Raw genomic sequence first — 7,156 nt, forward strand, 5'->3', positions numbered from 1 at the left:
AAAAGGACTTTTATTGGAGATAGGAATGCACAAAACCAAGACCAAGCACAAAAGCAAGGATCTGTAAAAAAAAACTGTCAGGAAGACTTAAGTCCAAAATAGTCTAAGACCTGTAAAAAATGCTAAAGGGCAAATGTTTTACCTGCACTGGGGACAAGAGCAACAAGGAAGGAGCAGGCCTGTGATGGGGCAATCTTAGCAGATGGCAGAGAAAAAGCAGAATTACTCAACTCCAATTTTTCTTGTTTTATCTATCAAGGAAAATGATCTCCACACTGGAAAAGGCAGAATAAAAGTCAAGAGAGAATTGAAATTTAAGATAAGTAAAGAGATGATAAAAGGGTACCACCTAGTTATTCTAAATATTGAATTCAAGTACCTAGCTTGGACAAATCATACCCCAAGGTAACTGCTGAACTACTCTATATTGTCTCTCAACATACAACTGGAAATGGGCAAATAATATTCAGATAATCAAATATCTCAGCTTCTGCAACTGTGGATGGGTTAGTTTGACATCCACATTCAGCAAAATTTTATAAGAGAGGATCAAATGGAGGATTTTCATAACTTAAGGAAGCAAAAGTCACACTATAGGATGGCATGGGTCATGCCAAACTAACCTGGTTTCCTTTTTTAACAGAACTATTAGAATTATATAGAAATTATCAAAGACAATAATATGCATGGATGTCAGCATGAGAGTTGACAAAGTCTCTCACGGTTGAAACATTTTAAAAATAGGCTATGATACTACAATTAGATGTATCTGAAATTGGTTGCCCAAAAATGTCAGCTTAAAAGACAGTCTTTAGTAATGTGTGAATGGCTGTATCCCTAGCCTGTCTCTGGGGCTTATTAATGACTTAAGAAATAAACAGAATACATTAGAAATTGTAAATTACACTGGTTTGAGAAGGATGGCTAATATTTAGATAACAGAATTGAGATCCAAAAATATATGACAGGCTAGAACAATGAAGCAGACTTCAGAGGAAATTGCTTAAGGATGAATGTAAATTCTTATACAGTTTTAAAATACCCCTTGCACAAGTACAGAATGCTGAAAATGTAGCTAGGCAGCAATTCATGTAAAAAGAGACTAGTGAGCTTAATGGACTTTAAGGTTAATAGGAATCAGTGTGAGTGCTGGCAAAAAAAAATGGAAATGGATTCTTGGGCTGCAATAACAGAAGTAGATAGTACCTAGAATAAGAGAGGTGACAGTATCATTGTGCTCTATGCTAGTCAGACCAATTGTGTTCATTTCTGGGCACCATATTTTAAACAGTATGAAAAACTAGAGGCAGGTGACTCAAAACCATGTTATCTGAGTATCTATTTAAGGAACTAAGGATATTTGACTCAAAAGAGGAAATTTAAAGGAGACATGATAACCCTTCACATTTTTGAAAGATAGCTATCAATCTAAACATTTTAGTACATAGTAAGTGAAAGCAATATTACAAAGAAAAGGAATTAGTGTTATTCTGCTTGGCCCTAGAGGACAGAACTAAGTCCAACAGGTAGAAGTATGGAGAGACGTATCAGCTACAAATTGGTAAGAACTTCCTAACAATTAGAGCTGTTAAAAATGAAATGTACTATCTCAGGAGGTAATAAGTTCTAATAAGTTCTCCATCACCCCAGGAATTTGGACAGATTACTACATGAAAGAAATAACTACATGAAAGAAATCTTAAAAAGAAGATTCATCCATCAGACAAAGAGTTAGATTAGATAGCTTTCTAAGGTCTCTTTAAGTATGATTCTATGAAGCAATTTGAGATTAGCTAATATGCGCAAATTCAGTGTGAAATCTGTAGAAAGATATTAATTGTAAGGATTTTGGGTACCAAATGAAACATATGAAGGGTGTTTTCTAGATTTGAAATTGAAAATCCAAAGCAAAGGTCCTATAAGGGCCTGACCAGACAGATTTAAAAAAGATTAAAGGACCCAAGGGGAGAGGAGGATAAAGATGAAAAAAAGCCTGACTACCAGCCCCTACTCTGACCTGTGCTGGTCAGAGAACATAGGAACCTTCAAAAGTAGTCATTCCTGGAACTAATCTCATCATTAATAGGCATACCACACAAAAATGATTAAAAACTTGCCAATGCTCTATCAAGCTACTAGTCTTTACCAATGTCAGCCCAAGGATAAGCCAAGGCAATTGGGGGTGAGGTGGGGAGAAATAGGAAACTCAATGCCAAAAGCATGATCATCTCTGTCTCCAAAGTGGTTCCTATTTTAGCAGGGATGATAGGATCAGTATGAGTTGCATGGATGGTTTAAAGTCTGGTTAAGGCATAGTTTCCTCTTTTCCAGCTTCAGTTTAAGAATGGTCAGATCAGTTTGTCCAAAGTCCTCAAAGATTACCAAGAGTTTCTGGCACTGTGCCCACATCCGGAAATAGCTAATAGTAAACATATAAGGGATGGAAGCAAAGAGTACCAGGATCGGTTAAGTCTGCTTTGTAGAAGCCATCTGCTCGGGCAGGAAATTTCTCTAGGTTCTAGCATCCAGAGATACTGCTGATTTAAGTATGGGGTTCTCAAAATTCTCTCATCTCCTCTGACTAGCACCAGATCTATCCCCACTGAGGCGGCAGGAGAGAGAATAAAGCCAAAATAAAATATGGAAGCTAAATCAAGGAGCAACTCCCGATGCGTGAGGCCTTCTAGTCCTATTGAGCACCCACAGTGTCAGCCTGTCTGAGATATGACTTTCACTGCTATTGGTCTACCTAAATGGCTTTCTTTTTGCCACTCGAAGGCCTACCTATAATCACTTAGGGTTTTTTTTTTTAACCCTTCAGGTTTAATCTTGTTTCAGCTCTCATTTCCTTGCTCCAGATCAAGGTATCTATTTCCTCAATCTCTCACTCAGCCCCAGGTTATCCTTTTATCTCTTTCAGGAGGCTCTAAACGTAAATCACTTGGGAAGGTCAGGAAGGGAGATCACATCTACCCCACTTCTACTGAAACCAGAGCAATAAGTCCCTCCTTCTGAGCTTTGAAAAAAGGAACTCTCTTTGTAAGGGACCAGAAGATGGCTGACAACAGTTCTCAATTAATGAGGGGAACATTGGTCTCATTTAATGAAGGAGAGCTACTGCTTAGATCTGGCTCCTTGGAGCAGGCACTAGATAACCACACCGGCCATCTAAGGGGCCTCCCCACCTCCCAGTGAAGGAATTTGGTCTTCTCTTTTAAGGGCATCACAAGAATAAGCCCTACCCTGTGACTAATTCATAGAGGGCAGTTGGTCATGCTGAGTGTCTGACCATTCATACTTGAATCAGTCTCTCTCTCGGGAGGTTCCTAGAATTTAGAGAGATTTCTTGCTTTTTTTTGTGACAACACCTAAATTTTCAGGGTCGTGTGAATATCCAGAAGCTGCTGTCTTGAGGAAACAGCAAATGACCTGACCTGATAGGTTATCTGACTGTGCAGTTATTTAACTGCTCAAGCCTGTTGATTCAAAGCCTCTTTTCCCCTTCAGGCTATTGGACAAACACTCACAACACTCACCCAGAGCTCCTTGGATTAACCCGCACTTGTCACCCGTGTTTCCACAACAGACCCTGACTAAGCACAGGATTTGGTCCATGTCTGGCCCCATCTGACAGCTCTGCTCTGTTCTGCCATGGACTCTCCCGCCCCACACAGATGAAGAAGACCTCCCCATCCCTCTCCAGTCCCAATCCTTTGCTCCGTGGGGATCTGCCCCCACCCCCATCGACTCCCCCACCCACACTCGAGCTGCCTGGTCACCTACATTTCTCCCCATCAAAGCCCCGATCTTCTCTCAAGCTTTCCCCACACCACATGCTCCCCATATCCCCCTCCTCTCTTGCCAACACTCTTGCCCTCTGTGCCCCCCAACGTCCTGCTATGAACCTCTTCTTCCCTCAGAGCTCTCAAGGCCTCCATAATCCCCCCTCAGACCCCCTGAAGCCCCCAGCTCCCCTGAAGCGTCGCCACACCTAGACAATCTGTCACCCATCACGACTACTTTCGCCTCTCCTCTGCCCTCCCACTGGCACCTGGAGCCTTAAATCCCCACTGTCGAGACCACCCATCCCCTCGTTCACCCAGAGCCTCACCCAGCTCCAAAGGTCCGCTTTCACCTCGGCTCCCGGACCAACAGCGGGCAGATCGAACGCGCAGGCGCCGTTTTAACTCGCCCCGCCCCCGCCCCGCCCCGTGTCGCGCACGCGCCGCCCACGGGCTCTCACAAAACGAGCCTGAATACCTGGCCTCGAGCATGCGCATTACTAGAACTCTTCCCTTCTAGGCGCTGTTGCGTGGAGAGAGCATGCGCGGCTCTGCGGGAGCCAGGCCCCGGGATGTGGTGGGTGGTGGTTGGAGATGGAGTGGAAGTGTTAGGGAGTGGGGAGGGGGACGAAGAGGGAGGAGCCAAGGAGACCCCGGGTGGAAGGGGATGCGGAGGGCATAGCTCTCTATCAAAGAGTTGTAGCTCGTCTCCCCTCCAAAAGTTCCTGAAGATAATTACCATGGGGATCTTTGACTCTCCAGCTGCGGGCATACTGTATAGTAGGGGAGCCAGCACTGGTCATAGACTTGGAAAACCTGAGTCCGAGTGTGCTACATTTCAGCTGTGTGACATTTAGCAAGTCACGTAACCATTTCTGGTCTTCTGGTAGCTCACAAAATGAGGTGGATTCTTCACCTATTTTTTGAGTTATGGACCCCATTTGACAATCTGATGAAGCCTATGGACTCCTCAGAATGATTTTTGAATGCATAAAATACATAGGATTACAAAGGGAAGTAATTATATTGAATTACAGTTATTAAATTTTTTAAAATGACACATCTGTTCTCAGGGAACTTATGTTTTGAATTTGTCTTTGTAGTGTCTAGCACAATGCCTGGGACACATTAGGCGTTTAGTAAATGTTGATTGATTAATAGAAGAAACAAAATTCACACAATTATAGTGCAAGGATGAGTGTGGTAAGTGCAAAAAGAAAGGTATAGACAAAGTGCTATAGGAAGTTTGAGGATAGTCAGCTGGGGATTAGTGGTGTAAGAGGAAGACTTCATGAAGGAGGTGCTGCCTGAGTTCAGTGTCAAAGTAGGAGAAGGATTTCAACAGATGGAATGGTAAAAGGACTCCATTCCAAGAATAGGAATACTGTGTATTATGTGAGCAAAGGCATGAGCCCAGGATGAACAGGGCTAGAGCAGGGGACATGAAATTTGTCTGGACCAGAGCATGTGAAGGAAAAAAATATAAGATAAAGCTTAGAAAGTTATGTTGAAGCCAGTTTGAGGAGGACCAGGATCTGGGATGGGGGAGCCATTGAAGATTTTGTCACCTAGTCTGTTTCTCTGACTTCCATTATCCTTCTCTGGCTTTTCCTTCTTAATCAACTGAAAGGAATTTGCTGAAAATAACCACTCGCCAGTGTCCACAGGGAACATTGTGTTTGAAGTAGGCAGTGTCTGTGGTGACCACTTCTACCAAGAAGAGAGTGTTTGTATGACCACAGTGCCCAGTATCCACAGTGCCCATAATGCTCATTGTGTTTGTAGTGACCACAGTCTCTGAAGTGCCCACAGCAATTATAGCGTCTTCAGAGACCACAGTGACCTTGGACATGTGAAGAAGTGTTAGGCTGCTTCATGGGGAGCCACTTCTCATCACAAAATGAATGATGTGGACAAAGAGATATAAAAGAAGGAAGAGACACATAGAGATATAAAAAGAGACACAGAAATAGACATAGAGATGCAAAAAGGGAGAATTGATTGGAGGGGTATGTTTGGGGACTTGTTTAAAATTTTCTGCTTCTTTTAATTATAGTTTCCTATTGGGGTGGGGCACACAGGCCAAAAGACATGGCTGGATGCTCTCTGCCCTCTATCTGGAGATGGTAGCCCCCCTTCACCAAAAAGCAATTCTAGATGTGTCCAGACTTTGTCCTACTCAGCACTTTTTAAGCACTTAATTGTCGTGGGAGGAGATGAGGGTCACTCCAAAGGTAAGGAGAGTAGACCAAGACAATGACCAGAAGATACATGGGCTAGGATCTTGCCCTAACAGGGGACCATGACGGGAAAGGGTGATTAACTGTGAGAAGAACATGGGAGTATGGAGCTGGGGGTCTACTGAGAAGGTTCAGAGAATCTTCCTCATTGTTATGGTGGAGGAAGTATGAGTGAAGGGTTTTCATGTCTGATGGAAATTTTATAATCGAACATGTGAATGACTCTTGGTTTGGTGAGGGGTATCTCTTAAAAACCCTACCTTCTGTCACAAGGAAGAGACAAGGGACAGAGAAATGTGGATGCTGTTGCTTTTGTTGTTGTTGTTAGCATTTGGGAAATGGATCTATGATCTCCAGACCAGAATAGCTTCATCAAGAGCAAGACGTGCCAATCTAACTTCATTTCTTTCTTTTTTTTTTTGACAAGGTTACTAAACTAGATGCTAGTAGCTAGGTAGCACGGTATAATGGATAGAGATCAGGCCTCAAAGTCAGTAAGACAAGAGTTTAAGTCCTGTCATCCTGGCCGTGTGACCTTGGGCAAGACATTTAGCCTCTGAGTACCCAATCAACTCTAAGGTTACAAGTTGTTGATAGGCACCTCTTGGCTGTTCCTGGAACAGAACACTCTGTCTCCTGATTCTGGGAATTTTCACTGGCTTTTCCCCATACCTGGGATGCTCTCCTCCTTTGTCACTTCCTTTTAACTTCCCTGGTGTCAGGGGCAGCTAGATTGTACAGTGAGTAGAGCACCCGCCCTGGAGTCAGGAGGACCTGAGTTAAAATCTGGTCTCAGACACACTTACTAGCTGTGTGACCTTGGGCAAGTCACTTAACCCCAACTGCCCTACCAAAAAAACAAAAACCTCAAAAAAAAAAAACTTCTCTGGTGTCCTTCAAGCCTCAGCTAAAGTCCCACCTTCTGTAAGAAGCCTTTCTGGATCTTCCTTTCTGTGGTACCTTCCCTCTGTTGATTTACTTCCAATTTATCCTCTACATATCTTGTTTTTACATTGTCTCTCCCATTAGAGAAGCTATAAGCTCCTTGGGAGCAGGGACTGTCTGTCTTTTGCGCTCTCTCTCTCTCTCAGCCCTTAGCACAGGACCTGGCACACAGTAGTGACTTAATAAAAG

At 43.2% G+C, this 7,156-nt stretch overlaps 1 protein-coding gene across 9 annotated transcripts in view; it reads right to left on the reverse strand.

Moving 5' to 3' along the window:
- TBC1D24 (TBC1 domain family member 24) overlaps window positions 1-4,205 on the reverse strand; it is a 39,067-nt gene extending 34,862 nt beyond the window's left edge. For 2 of the 9 annotated variants that reach the window (XM_036739285.1, XM_036739279.1), the window contains exon 1: window positions 4,112-4,190. The gene's annotated coding sequence lies outside the window, so the exon portion shown is untranslated. Of the gene's footprint in view, window positions 1-4,111 lie in introns of all 9 variants that reach the window. The other 7 variants (XM_036739282.1, XM_036739284.1, XM_036739283.1 and 4 more) reach the window with 7 other exon arrangements.
- Window positions 4,206-7,156: the final 2,951 nt, after the last annotated feature.

This window comes from Trichosurus vulpecula, chromosome 9 (assembly GCF_011100635.1).
Source record: "Trichosurus vulpecula isolate mTriVul1 chromosome 9, mTriVul1.pri, whole genome shotgun sequence".
Lineage (NCBI taxonomy): Eukaryota > Metazoa > Chordata > Mammalia > Diprotodontia > Phalangeridae > Trichosurus > Trichosurus vulpecula.